Source organism: Gossypium hirsutum, chromosome A07 (assembly GCF_007990345.1).
Source record: "Gossypium hirsutum isolate 1008001.06 chromosome A07, Gossypium_hirsutum_v2.1, whole genome shotgun sequence".
Lineage (NCBI taxonomy): Eukaryota > Viridiplantae > Streptophyta > Magnoliopsida > Malvales > Malvaceae > Gossypium > Gossypium hirsutum.
This window is the reverse complement of record NC_053430.1, coordinates 28,850,195-28,864,790: the sequence shown is the minus strand read 5'-3', so window position 1 is coordinate 28,864,790 and position 14,596 is coordinate 28,850,195. Positions and strand designations below refer to the sequence as shown.

The window sequence follows — 14,596 nt, the reverse complement described above, 5'->3', positions numbered from 1 at the left end:
AATTACATAATGATATCTCTGCTTTTGTGCAGATGGATTTAGAAACACTCTACAATGCATGGGAGAGATACAAGGACCTTTTGCGAAGATGCCCTCACCATGGGTTACCACTCTGGCTACAGGTTCAAACGTTTCACAATGGCCTAAATTCTTCGATTAGACAGATGATTGACGCAGCTGCTGGTGGAACTATCAATAATAAGACACCTGAGGATGCTTATGAATTTATAGAAGAGATGTCACTGAATAATTATTAGTGGCAAGTCATGAGGACAAAGCCAACGAAAACAGCTGGCGTTTTTAATGTTGATTCAGTCACCATGCTCTCTAATCAGGTAGAAATTTTGAATAGAAAAATTAACAGTTTTCTTCGTTCTTCACAGGTTCACCCAGTAATGTAGTGCGAAGCAAGTGGAGGTGGATCAAGCAATTTAGAATACCCACCTTATGGCCATAACATGGAGAACGAGCAGTTAAATTACATGGGTAATAATCCTCGATCTCAAAATAATCCTTATAGTAATACTTACAATGCAGGTTGGAGGAACTACTCAAATTTCTTATGGGGAGGCCAAGAGAATCAGAGACCACCACCTCCAGGCTTCCAACAACCACCCTACCAACAAGAGAAATAGCCGAACCTTGAGGAGATGCTAACAAAATTTATCTCGGTGTTAGAAACTCATTTTTAGAATATCGAGACAACACTTAAGAATCAACAAGCGTTGATCTAAGGGCTTGAAATTCAGATAGGACAACTCACCAAATTACTATCCGAACGACCATAAGGAAGTCTACCTAGTAACATTAAACCTGTAACACCCCGTACCCGAGTCCGTCGCCGGAGTCGGACACGAGGGGTTCGCAGACTTAAATCACTTCTTTGCACAATCCATTTTAAATTTTCCAGGCAAGCTGGCTAACTGCGTCACTGTCACCTTAAAAATCATATCTTGAGTTTCACAATTCAAAAATCAGCTTCGTGATTTTTCGCTGAAACTAGACTCATATATGCATCTACAAATTTTTTTCTAGAATTTTTGGTCAGGCCAATTAGTACAGTTTATTAGTCAAAGTCTCCCATGTTACAGGGATCGACTACACTGACCTTTGCGCATTACGACTTGGATATCTCCCTGTACAGGGCTTCAATACTGATGCCGTTTGTTTCTATAGAAACTAGACTCAAAAAGGAATCTATTCATATATGGCATGACTTCTAATTATCTCTGGTTAATTTACAATGAATTTCCAAAGTCGGAACAGGGAATCCAGAAACCGTTCTCACCCTGTCTCACGAAAACCTGAATATCTCTTAACATACTGTTCATATGATCGTTTCATTACTTTCCTATGAAAATAGATTCATCAAGGTTCGTTTTCATAATTTATTCACTATTTAATTCCATTTCTACTATTTTTAGTGATTTTTCACATCCACATCACTGCTGCTGCCCACATCTGTTTTTAAGGTAAACTTTACCTATTTCATGATCCTCCATGGATCAACTAGAGTTTGTCATACATATTCTAAAAGTGATCATGAATAACCATTCCCATGGCTAACCGTTACCAACATTTCCATACCTCTCGACGGACAACATACAAAATGATTATCATGCTATGATCAAAGTATATTTAAGCCATCTTCGCATGGCTATCCAAATTTACACAAAACCGAAGGGTACATGACCGACAACAAAAGGGTAGTCCTATACATGCCATTTCAAAGTTCAACCAAAATTGTAGCAAAAGGGGGCTTTGATAGTGTGGGAGACTTCGACTTCCAAAAATCCCGAGTCCAATAGCTGAAGAACCAAAATCTATAAAACAGAGAATCAAAGAAACGGAGTAAGCATTAAATGCTTAGTAAGTTTTGAGCAAAGAATTTAGACACAACCAAAGTATAGCATTCTTGTAGCTAAACGGATAATTTCATATGCACAAATTTTCAATATCATACTTCACATTACCAACCCTTTTATTCATACACAAAGATCAACTTAGCCAAAGGCCGGTAGCTCATTTATCAACTGAGCGAATACTTATTTGTAAGGGCTCAACTAATTCAAAGCACATACGAAACATACCTCAATGTTGGGATGTTACAAGCGTATTAACTGAAATTTTTACAGCAAGATCATTCATTCCCAAATCACGTACCTTTGGAATTTAACCGGATATAGCTACTCGTTCAAATGCCTTCGGGACATAGCCCGGTTATAGTAACTCGCACAAATGCCTTCGGGACTTAACCCGGATTTAGTAACTCGCACAAATGCCTTCGGGACTTAACCCGGATTTAGTAACTCGCACCAATGCCTTCGGGCTTAGCCCGGAATTAGTATCTCGCACAAATGCCTTCGGATCTTAGTCCGGATATGGTCACTTAGCACAAAGCCTTCGGACTTAGCCCAGACATCATTCGAATAACCATGCACATTTAACAATAAATCACGACACATTCGTATTTCATTTTCATTAGCAAAACTCAAACACAAGACACTTATTACTCTTGCAATTTCGGCTCAATAGCCACACACAAAGAGCATGATTTTGATTTGCTTAAAACATGATCTAATCAAATCATAATTTAAGCTCTATTACTCAAGAACTTACCTCGGATGTGGTCGAACGTTTTCAGCGGCTATTCGATAACTTTTTCCTTTCCCTTATCCAACTGTGGTCCTCTAAGCTCTTGAGCTAATTCAAACAAATTTAACTTATTAAAGTCTCATTATGCTAGCTTGTGGCCGAATATGACAAGGAGTTTGATTGGCCATATGGCCACCTTTTAGCTCAAATACACAATGGTCATACGCATTTCTAATCACATCAAGCAATTTAATACAATTCATTCGAACATCAAAAGAGAAGCTCAAGGTACTTAGCCCATATATACATTAGACATTAGAGTCACATATGTACGAAATCACGAATCGAATTCAACATATTAGCTAATATTCCCCTTAGCCGAATTTTCTAAGTCAAGATAAAGCCATCAATATGCTTACCTATGGCCGAACATACATGTCTATGTTGAGGCCGATTGCAACACTCAATACATTCTACAAGTATGGTCACTTGTATTGACTAAACACCATTTTGTTTCAAGTTCAAAACTTGGCCCATACACATATATACACTAGTAAAGCATCCTCTCCCTTTCCATCAATTCAACACATGCATTACTCATTAATATACAAAAATTATATTCGGCCTTAGCACACAACTTGCTAGCCGATTCTTCTCCATCTAGCAACTAATGCACATATGTGTTCATTCGTTAGACTCTACTTCATCTAACAACAACCATATTTTCCCTTCTACTTCCTACCATGGCCGAATGCATCACAACACCATACCATTTCAATTTTTGGTCATGGTTAAACAAAGAACTTAATGTCTCACTCAAAAATGCTAAAAAGAAGATTCAAGAATCATCAATCCACCATCACATGCACCATTACAAAGCTTCACTTTTAGCATGCAAATGATATCATCACAAATCCACCTTAGCCGAATATCATCTCCATGACATAGTAAAGATTTGAACCATGGGCTAGTTAGAACTCAAGCTAACTACTAAAATATACATGAATCTTATGGAGCAACCTCAAACATACCTTAGCCTAGTTACATGCATGGCCGAACCTCTTCAACATTTCCTCATTTCTTTCCTTTTGAATTTCGGTCAAAGATGTTCAAGGATGAACACACATTTTTTTTCTTTGTTTTCTTTCTTCCATTCACGGCAAAGGGGGGGCATGGATGAGACCATTTTTTTTCATCACTCCTCCCTTTCATTATTTAATTACCATGCTCATTATTTTATTTTTTCCTCCCATGATGCACCAACACAACATGTCTATGACATGTTTTGCCCATCACCCTTTGTCCATCCTAATGTCATGGCCGGCCACTACTAGATGAAGAGAATTTGACATGCAAGTCCCCCCTTTTTCAACATGCACTAATAGGTCCTTATGTTTTGATCTATCACATTTCAAAAATGTCACACATAAGTCCTATTGACTAAATTCACATGCATCTTACTAAATAGAAGCTTAAAATTTTCACACATTTATTTTAGACAATAAATATCATATTCAAACAATTTGGTGACTCGGTTTAGCAGTCCCGAAACCACTTCCTGACTAGGGTCAATTTTGGGCTGTCACAACTCTCCCCCACTTAAGAAATTTTTGTCCCCGAAAATCTTACCGGTAAATAAGTTTGGGTATCATTCTTTCATGGCATTCTCGGTTTCCCAAGTAGCTTCTTCGACTCCGTGTTTGAGCTATAACACCTTTACTAACGGAACCCTTTTGTTTCGCAACTCTTTCACTTCACGAGCTAGGATACGAATCGGTTCTTCTTCATAACTCAAGTCAGATTGAATTTCAACTTCTGAGGGATTAATCACATGTGACGGATCGGATCTATAATGTCGAAGCATCGAAACATGAAAGACGTCGTGAATCTTTTCAAGTTCAGGGGGCAAAATCAATCAATACGCAACTGGACCAACTCGTTCGGAGATTTCGTACGGCCCAATGAATCTCGGACTCAACTTGCCCTTACGGCCAAATCTGAGTACCTTTTTCCAAGGCGAAACTTTAAGAAACACTTTATCTCCCATCTGATATTCAATGTCTTTTCGTTTCAAATCCGCATACGATTTCTGGCGATCTGAGGCTATCTTTAGACTTTCACGGATTACTTTTACTTTCTGTTCAGCATCTTTAATCAAATCCACTCTGAAAATTTTACTTTCACCGAGCTCGATCCAAAACAATGGTGTACGGCATTTACGACCGTACAAAGCCTCGTAAGGTGCCATCTTAATACTTGATTGAAAACTATTGTTGTAAGCGAATTCAATCAAAGGTAAATACCATTCCCATGAACTACTGAACACGAGGATGCAACATCTCAACATATCCTCAAGTATCTGAATTATCCGCTCGGATTGACCATCGGTTTGGGGGTGAAAAGCAGTGCTAAAATGCAGCTTGGTACCCAAAGCTTCTTGCAATTTCTTCTAAAATCGTGAGGTGAATCTCGGATCTCTATCCGACACGATAGAAATAGGTACCCCGTGTAATCTCACAATCTGAGAAACGTACAATTCAGCTAGTTTATCCAATGAAAAATCCGTACGCACGGGGATAAAGTGAGCCGACTTAGTCAGTCTATCAACAACAACCCAAATCGCATCCTTCTTACTTGCTGACAATGGCAGTCCGAACACAAAGTCCATTTTGACTCGATCCCATTTCCACTCGGGTATCATGATCGGCTGAAGTAATCCTGAAGGCACTTGATGTTCCGCTTTCACTTGTTGACATATTAAACATCTTGAAACAAAGTCGGAGATGTCTCATTTCATACCATGCCACCAAAACCGATGTTTCAAATCATTGTACATTTTCGTACTCCCCGGGTGAATTGACATTCGGCTACAATGGGCTTTGTTCAGAATCATCGAAATGAGTTCTGAATTTCTTGGAACACACAACCGACTTCTGAACCTCAAACAATCGTCATCATCAATTTGAAATTCGGATTCCATATTCGAAACACATTCAGCCCGTTTTGCAACCAATTCATCGTCGACTTTCTGAGCTTCACGAATTTGATGAATCAATAATGGTTTGGCCTTTAATTCAGCTACTAACACATTGTCGGGTAGAACAGACAAGTGTACATTCATCGCTCGTAAAGCAAACAGTGATTTCCGGCTTAAGGCGTCCGCAACCACATTAGCCTTTCCCGGGTGATAGTCAATGACAAGCTCATAATCCTTTAACAACTCGAGCCAACGTCTTTGTCGTAGATTTAAGTCTCTTTGAGTCATCAAATATTTGAGACTTTTGTGATCCGAAAATACATGGCACTTTTCACCAAATAAGTAATGCCGCCATATTTTTAAAGCGAATACGATGGCAGCTAGTTCGAGATCATGGGTTGGATAATTGTTCTCATGTGGCTTTAATTGTCTCGACGCATAGGCCACAACTCGACCTTCTTGCATCAATACGCAACCTAACCCAAGTAGGGAGGCGTCACTATAGATGACAAACTCTTTGCCTGATTCGGGCTGCACTAAAATTGGGGCTTCAGTCAAATAAGTTTTCAGTTGATCAAAACTTTTCTGACATTTTTCTGTCCATTTGAACTTAATATCTTTTTGAAGTAGCTTCATCATGGGTGTGGCTATCATCGAGAAACCTTTTACAAACCGTCGGTAGTAACCGGCGAGTCCCAAAAAGCTCCGAACCTCAGTAATATTTCTCGGAGGCTTCCAGTTAAGTATGGCTGAAATTTTGTTCGGGTCAACTCGAATACCCGATGCGGATACCACGTGGCCCAAGAAGCTAACCTCTCTTAACCAGAACTCACACTTACTGAACTTAGCATATAACTGCTTATCCCGTAAAATTTGCAACACTAATCTCAGGTGCTCAGCATGTTCGGTATCATCTCTTGAATAGACCAAGATGTCATCAATAAACACAACTACGAACCGATCCAAATACTGTCTGAAGATCCGATTCATCAAGTCCATAAATACCGCAGGGGCATTAGTGAGCCCAAACGGCATCACTAAGAACTCGTAGTGGCCGTATCTCGTTCTGAAAGCAGTTTTGGGTATATCCGAATCGCGAATTCGCAATTGATAATAACCCGATCTCAAATCTATCTTTGAAAACACTGAAGCTCCCTTTAGTTGATCAAACAAATCATCAATACGTGGTAACGGATATTTATTCTTTATCGTCATTTTATTCAGCTGACGATAGTCAATGCACAACCTCATGGTTCCGTCCTTCTTTTTCACAAACAATACTGGTGCACCCCAAGGTGAGAAACTTGGTCGAGCGAAACCTCTATCCGTCAACTCTTGCAACTGAGCTTTCAATTCTTTTAACTCGGTTGGTGCCATACGATACGGAGCTATCGAAATTGGTGTAGTTCTAGGTACAAGCTCAATACCAAACTCTACCTCCTGAACAGGTGGTAAACCCGGTAATTCTCCAGGAAAAACATCCGGGTATTCACAAACCACCGGCACAGATTCGGGTTTCTTTTCTAATTCTTTGTCATCAAGTACATACGCAAGGTATGCCTCGCACCCTTTTCTTACATATTTCTGGGCCAACATTGCTGATATTACAGCTGGCAACCCCTTTAAGTCCGTAGACTCAACTCGGATTATCTCGTTATTTGCGCACCTCAAATCAATAGTCTTGCTTTTGCAATTCACAACCGCATCATGCACAGTCAACCAATCCAAACCAAGAATAACATCAAATTCATCAAACGGCAAAAGCATCAAGTCCGCCGGAAAACAGGAACCTCGAATTACTAGGGGACATTTCTTACACACTTTGTCGACAAGCACGTAACGACCCAAGGGATTTGACACCCGAATTACGAAGTCAGTAGACTCAATAGGTAAAGTCTTACTAGATGCTAAGGTTTCGCATATATAAGAATGAGTAGAACCAGGGTCAATCAAAGCAATCACATTAGTATCGAAGAGAGTAAAAGTACCGCTAATAACATCTGGCGAGGAAGCATCCTCGCGTGCGCGTATAGCATAAGCCCTAGCAAGAGCACGAGCCTCAGATCTGGTCGCAGCATCTCTAGATCCTCTCTGACCACCACTAGCATTTCCCGTGTTTCTAGATGGTCTACCTCGAGCAGTGGTAGCACTCGGTTTCCCACTCTAATTTACATTCTGTTCAGACAATCTCGGGCAATCTTTGATAAAGTGGTCAACTGACCCGCACTTGTAGCAGGAGCGGTCATGGAATCTACAACTTCCAGAATGCCATTTTCCACAATACTGGCACTCCGTTCTATCTCGACGATCATTTCCCACACTGGCGACCGAAGTGACTCGTGCACTCGAAAGGGGTCGATCGCAATCTCGTCTAGAAAAGCCCGAAGTGTCTCTAGACCGGCCTAAGCCATCTCTAAATTTCTTCGATGACTGTGGGAAGGGCTTCCCCGAAGACCTCTTACGAAACCCCTTGCTCCCGCCTCAGCTTTTCTTTTCTCCATACTGAGCTCCTCGGCTTTGCAAGCTCGCTCGACAAGTGCAACAAATTTTCGGATTTCCAAAATGCCAACATACAGCTTTATATCATCATTCAATCCATCCTCGAAACGTTTACACATTACGGCTTCTGAGGAAATGCATTCTCGTGCGTACCGGCTAAGCCTTACAAACTTTCGTTCATAGTCGGTAACCGACATGGAACCTTGTTTAAGTTCAAAAATTCCTTCCGTTTTTGGTCAATGAATCTCTGACTGATATACTTCTTTCGAAACTCGGTTTGGAAGAATTCCCAAGTTACTTGCTCTCTAGGCACAACAGAAGTCAATGTATTCCACCAATAGTAGGCAGAATCACGTAGCAAGGAGATAGTACACTTTAAGCACTCATCGGGTGTGCAAGATAGCTCGTCGAGTACCCGGATAGTGTTGTCCAACCAAAATTCAGCTTGCTCGGCATCATCGTTGTCCGTAGCTTTAAATTCAGTAGCCCCATGTTTTTGAATTCTGTCAACTGGGGGCTTATTTGACCTTATTTGGCCAGTTTCCGGAGGTATTGTAGGTGCGGGGGTGGCATTAGTCGGGAATGGAGGTTGTGGAACAGCCGTATTAGTTCGAATGTATTGGTTGAACCAATCATTCATTACGCTATAGAAAGCTTGTCTAGCTTCATCATTCGGATTACTAGCAATCGGTTGAGAGTCCGCCGGAGCTGTCCCTTGTGCGGGAGCAGGCGCCACACTCTCAAGATCATCAGCTACCGCTAGGTCGGGATCGGGATCCATTACTATAAATAAACACATTTTCAATCGTCAGAAATCACCACACTATCAAATAATCACAAAATGGCATGTATAGCTAGACCCAAACGTATTACGGTAGTCCTAGAATCGACTAAATCGTAGCTCTGATACCAATAAAATTGTAACACCCCGTACCCGAGTCCGTCGCCGGAGTCGGACACGAGGGGTTCGCAGACTTAAATCACTTCTTTGCACAATCCATTTTAAATTTTCCAGGCAAGCCAGCTAACTGCGTCACTGTCACCTTAAAAATCATATCTTGAGTTTCACAACTCAAAAATCAGCTTCGTGATTTTTCCCTGAAACTAGACTCATATATGCATCTACAAATTTTTTTCTAGAATTTTTGGTCAGGCCAATTAGTACAGTTTATTAGTCAAAGTCTCCCATGTTACAGGGATCGACTACACTGACCTTTGCGCATTACGACTTGGATATCTCCCTGTACAGGGCTTCAATACTGATGTCGTTTGTTTCTATAGAAACTAGACTCAAAAAGGAATCTATGCATATATGGCATGACTTCTAATTATATCTGGTTAATTTATAATGAATTTCCAGAGTCGGAACAGGGAATCCAGAAACCGTTCTGGCCCTGTCTCACGAAAACCTGAATATCTCTTAACATACTGTTCATATGATCGTTTCATTACTTTCCTATGAAAATAGATTCATTAAGGTTCGTTTAAATAATTTATTCACTATTTAATTCCATTCCTACTAGTTTTAGTGATTTTCCACATCCACATCACTGCTGCTGCCCACATCTGTTTTTAAGGTAAACTTTACCTATTTCATGATCCTCCATGGATCAACTAGAGTTTGTCATACATATTCTAAAAGTGATCATGAATAACCATTCCTATGGCTAACCGTTACCAACATTTCCATACCTCTCGACGGACAACATACAAAACGATTATAATGCTATGATCAAAGTATATTTAAGCCATCTTCGCATGGCTATCCAAATTTACACAAAACCGAAGGGTACATGACCGACAACAAAAGGGTAGTCCTATACATGCCATTTCAAAGTTCAACCAAAATTGTAGCAAAAGGGGGCTTTGATAGTGTGGGAGACTTTGACTTCCAAAAATCCCGAGTCCAATAGCTGAAGAACCAAAATCTATAAAACAGAGAATCAAAGAAACGGAGTAAGCATTAAATGCTTAGTAAGTTTTGAGCAAAGAATTTAGACACAACCAAAGTATAGCATTCATATAGCTAAACGGATAATTTCATATCCACAAATTTTTAATATCATACTTACTTCACATTACCAACCCTTTTATTCATACACAAAGATCAACTTAGCCAAAGGCCGGTAGCTCATTTATCAACTGAGCGAATACTTATTTGTAAGGGCTCAACTAATTCAAAGCACATACGAAACATACCTCAATGTTGGGATGTTACAAGCGTATTAACTGAAATTTTTACATCAAGATCATTCATTCCCAAATCACGTACCTTCGGAATTTAACCGGATATAGCTACTAGTTGAAATGCCTTCGGGACATAGCCCGGTTATAGTAACTCGCACAAATGCCTTCGGGACTTAACCCGGATTTAGTAACTCGCACAAATGCCTTCGGGACTTAACCCGGATTTAGTAACTCGCACCAATGCCTTCGGGCTTAGCCCAGAATTAGTATCTCGCACAAATGCCTTCGGATCTTAGTCCGGATATGGTCACTTAGCACAAAGCCTTCGGGACTTAGCCCGGACATCATTCGAATAACCATGCACATTTAACAATAAATCATGACACATTCGTATTTCATTTTCATTAGCAAAACTCAAACACAAGACACTTATTACTCTTGCAATTTCTGCTCAATAGCCACACACAAAGAGCATGATTTTGATTTGCTTAAAACATGATCTAATCAAATCATAATTTAAGCTCTATTACTCAAGAACTTACCTCGGATGTGGTCGAACATTTTCAGCGGCTATTCGATAACTTTTTCCTTTCCCTTATCCAACTGTGGTCCTCTAAGCTCTTGAGCTAATTCAAACAAATTTAACTTATTAAAGTCTCATTATGCTAGCTTGTGGCCGAATATGACAAGGAGTTTGATTGGTCATATGGCCACCTTTTAGCTCAAATACACAATGGTCATACGCATTTCTAATCACATCAAGCAATTTGATACAATTCATTCGAACATCAAAAGAGAAGCTCAAGGTACTTAGCCCACATATACATTAGACATTAGAGTCACATATGTACGAAATCACGAATCGAATTCAACATATTAGCTAATATTCCCCTTAGCCGAATTTTCTAAGTCAAGATAAAGCCATCAATATGCTTACCTATGGCCGAACATACACATCAACTTATGTACTCATTCATGTGGCCGAACATACATGTCTATGTTGAGGCCGATTGCAACACTCAATACATTCTACAAGTATGGTCACTTGTATTGACTAAACACCATTTTGTTCCAAGTTCAAAACTTGGCCCATACACATATATACACTAGTAAAGCATCCTCTCCCTTTCCATCAATTCAACACATGCATTACTCATTAATATACAAAAATTATATTCGGCCTTAGCACACAACTTGCTAGCCGGTTCTTCTCCATCTAGCAACTAATGCACATATGTGCTCATTCGTTAGACTCTACTTCATCTAACAACAACCATATTTTCCCTTCTACTTCCTACCATGGCCGAATGCATCACAACACCATACCATTTCAATTTTTGGTCATGGTTAAACAAAGAACTTAATGTCTCACTCAAAAATGCTAAAAAGAAGATTCAAGAATCATCAATCCACCATCACATGCACCATTACAAAGCTTCACTTTTAGCATGCAAATGATATCATCACAAATCCACCTTAGCCGAATATCATCTCCATGACATAGTAAAGATTTGAACCATGGGCTAGTTAGAACTCAAGCTAACTACTAAAATATACATGAATCTCATGGAGCAACCTCAAACATACCTTAGCCTAGTTACATGCATGGCCGAACCTCTTCAACATTTCCTCCTTTCTTTCCTTTTGAATTTCGGTCAAAGATGTTCAAGGATGAACACACATTTTTTTTTCTTTGTTTTCTTTCTTCCATTCACGGCAAAGGGGGGCATGGATGAGACCATTTTTTTTCATCACTCCTCCCTTCCATTATTTAATTACCATGCTCATTATTTTATTTTTTCCTCCCATGATGCACCAACACAACATGTCTATGACATGTTTTGCCCATCACCCTTTGTCCATCCTAATGTCATGGCCGGCCACTACTAGATGAGGGGAAAATTTGACATGCAAGTCCCCCCTTTTTCAACATGCACTAATAGGTCCTTATGTTTTGATCTATCACATTTCAAAAATGTCACACATAAGTCCTATTGACTAAATTCACATGCATCTTACTAAATAGAAGCTTAAAATTTTCACACATTTATTTTAGACAATAAATATCATATTCAAACAATTTGGTGACTCGGTTTAGCGGTCCCGAAACCACTTCCCGACTAGGGTCAATTTTTGGCTGCCACAAAACCCAACCCAAAAGAGCATGTGAAAGCAGTTACACTAAGGAGTGGGAAAGTGTTAGCTGAATCTGAAAAGAAGCCACCACAAGAAGCTGACAGAAAGGAGGTCGAACTTGAAAACAATGACAATCTAATGCCAAAAGAATATAAACCACCAATCCCATACCCAGAAAATTTGAAGAAAGACCACATGGATGCATAATTCAGTAAATTTCTTGAACTTTTTAAACAACTGCATATTAACTTACCTTTTGTTGAAGCTATATCGCAGATGCCTACATATGCAAAATTTTTAAAGGAGCTTCTAACAAACAAAAGGAAGTTTGAAGACTTATCTATAGTGGAACTTAATGAGGAGTGCTCAGCCATACTCCAAAATAAACTGCCAACCAAACTGAAATATCCAGGAAGTTTTACTATTCCCTGTTTAATTGGTAGTTTGAATGTTGATAAAACACTAGCCGATTTAGGCGCTAGCATTAATTTGATGCCATATAAAATGTTTAAACAATTTGGTCTTGGGAAACCTAAACCCACTAAGATGAGTATTCAATTAGCTGATAGATATGTTAAATATCCTATGGGAATTATAGAGGACGTACTTGTAAAAGTAGATAAATTTATATTCCTTGTTGATTTTGTTGTGCTTGACATGGATGAAGAAGTTAAGGTGCCTTTAATCTCAGGTCAGCATTTTTAGCCACTGATAGGGCTGTAATTGATGTGGGTAATGGTAAATTGGTACCTAGAGTAGGTAAGGATGAGATTATTTTTAAAATTTATGATGGCATGAGATTTTCTAGGGAACAAGATGACTCATGTTATTTTATCGACTCTATAGATCATGCTACTCAAGATTCTTTTTAGGAAATCATACATAAGGACACGATGGAACTGTGTCTCACCCAAGGAAAGGGGGTGGATGATGATCCTGAGATGGGAATCGAACTAAACTCCAATGAAACCTCCCCAAAACTAGCAGAATATGAGGGAATTAAGGTAAAAGATAAACTTAAGCAAAAACCCTTTATTGAAGAACCTCCCAAACTGGAACTTAAACAATTGCTGAATCACTTAGAATATGCATTCCTTGGAAATAATTCTACATTACCGGTAATTATTGCATCCAACTTACAACCCAAGGAGAAAGAGGAATTACTCCAAGTATTAAGAGAGCATAAAAGGGCCATAGCTTGGAAAATTTCTGACATTAAAGGGATCAGCCTTTCTTTTTGCACCCACAAAATTTTAATGGAAGATGAATATAAACCATGTGTGCAAGCCCAAAGACGACTGAAACCCAACATGAAGGAAGTTGTTAAAGCTGAGATAATTAAACTCCTAGATGCTGGAATTTTTTATCCTATTTCTGACAGTTCTTGGGTGATTCCAGTGTAGGTTGTTCCTAAGAAAGGAGGCATGACTGCTATAGACAATGAGAAGAATGAATTAATCCCAAAAAGGATAGTCATAGGTTGGAGAGTGTGCATTGATTATAGGAAGCTAAATGATGCCACGAGAAAAGATCACTTCACCCTTCCATTCATTGACCAAATGTTGGAAAGATTGTCAGGGCACATGTATTACTGCTTTTTAGACAGACTCTCTGGCTATTTCCAAATCCCAATAGCTCCTGAAGATCAAGAAAAGACGACATTTACATGTCCATATGGTACGTTTTCTTATCATAGAATGCCTTTTGGATTATGTAATGCTCCTGCTACTTACAGCACTGCATGATGGCCATTTTTGATGAACTCGTAGAAGACATCATGGAGGTATTTATGGATGATTTCTCGATTTTTGGTAACCCTTTCTATCTTTGCCTCAAAAACTTAAAACGAGTGTTAATAAGATGTGAGGAAACAAACCTTGTGCTTAACCGGGAAAAAATGTCACTTTATGGTTCAAGAAGGTATTGTGTTAGAACATAAAATTTCTAGTAAAGGGATTGAGGTTGATAAATCTAAAATTGAAACCATTGAAAAACTACCTCCCCCTAATTTGGTTAAGGCTATTAGAAGCTTTTTAGGACATGCTGAGTTTTATAAAGGATTTATTAAAGACTTTTCTAAAATAGCTAAGCCTTTGACTAAATTACTAGAAAAAGATGTGCCTTTTAATTTCGATCAGGAGTGTTTAGAAGCATTTAATATTTTAAAGGATAAACTGACTAAAGCTCCAATTATAATTGCAC

General features: G+C 39.1%; 1 non-coding gene across 1 annotated transcript; it reads right to left on the bottom strand.

Annotated features, from left to right (window-relative positions):
- On the bottom strand, positions 1-106 carry LOC121204251 (small nucleolar RNA R71). The gene has a single exon (XR_005899180.1). It is a non-coding gene; the product is annotated as a small nucleolar RNA R71 (small nucleolar RNA).
- Between the last annotated feature and the right edge of the window lie 14,490 nt (positions 107-14,596).